The 554-nt window shown below is 43.7% G+C and overlaps 1 protein-coding gene across 4 annotated transcripts in view; it reads right to left on the minus strand.

Annotated features, from left to right (window-relative positions):
• LOC106873635 (zinc finger protein 239) overlaps positions 1-554 on the minus strand; it is a 25367-nt gene that overhangs the window by 10082 nt on the left and 14731 nt on the right. Inside the window, exon 1 of one of the 4 annotated variants that reach the window (XM_052978177.1) lies at positions 121-548. The exons of the other annotated variants lie outside the window; for them this stretch is intronic. The gene's annotated coding sequence lies outside the window, so the exon portion shown is untranslated. Of the gene's footprint in view, positions 1-120; positions 549-554 lie in introns of those variants that run through there. 4 annotated transcript variants of the gene reach the window in all.

The following is a 554-nucleotide window of genomic DNA, read 5'->3' on the forward strand; positions in this document are numbered from 1 at the left end:
AGAATTTTCATACCCGATAATGGGTTTTTTTTTTTGCTAAAACAAAAATAAAAATAAAAAATTTGGGAGGAAGTTTTTTCAAGAGCATGTATGTATGTAGACAGGTAAACATTTACTTACCTCTTTGCTGTCAAAAAAATGGATCATCATCATCATCATCATCGTCGTTTAACGTCTGCTTTCCATGCTAGCATGAGTTGGACGATTTGACTGAGGACTGGTGAAACCAGATGGCTACACCAGGCTCCAATCTCATTTGGCAGAGTTTCTACAGCTGGATGCCCTTCCTAACGCCAACCACTTCAAGAGTGTAGTAGGTGCTTTTACATGCCACGCTCAAAATGGTGTATTTTACGTACCACTTGCACAGGAGCTAGTTCGGTGGCACTGGCAACGATCTCACTCGAATGTCTTTACACGTGCCAGGAAGGCGATGCTGGGCACAGGTGCCATTGACGGTTTCGCTTTCGCTTGCCCCAATAGATCTTTGCAAGCCGAGTTTCGTTTCCAATGAAGGAGACGACGTTGGCATGGGTGCCAGTCGTCGAATTTAA

This window comes from Octopus bimaculoides, chromosome 30, assembly GCF_001194135.2.
Source record: "Octopus bimaculoides isolate UCB-OBI-ISO-001 chromosome 30, ASM119413v2, whole genome shotgun sequence".
In the NCBI taxonomy this organism is placed as follows: domain Eukaryota; kingdom Metazoa; phylum Mollusca; class Cephalopoda; order Octopoda; family Octopodidae; genus Octopus; species Octopus bimaculoides.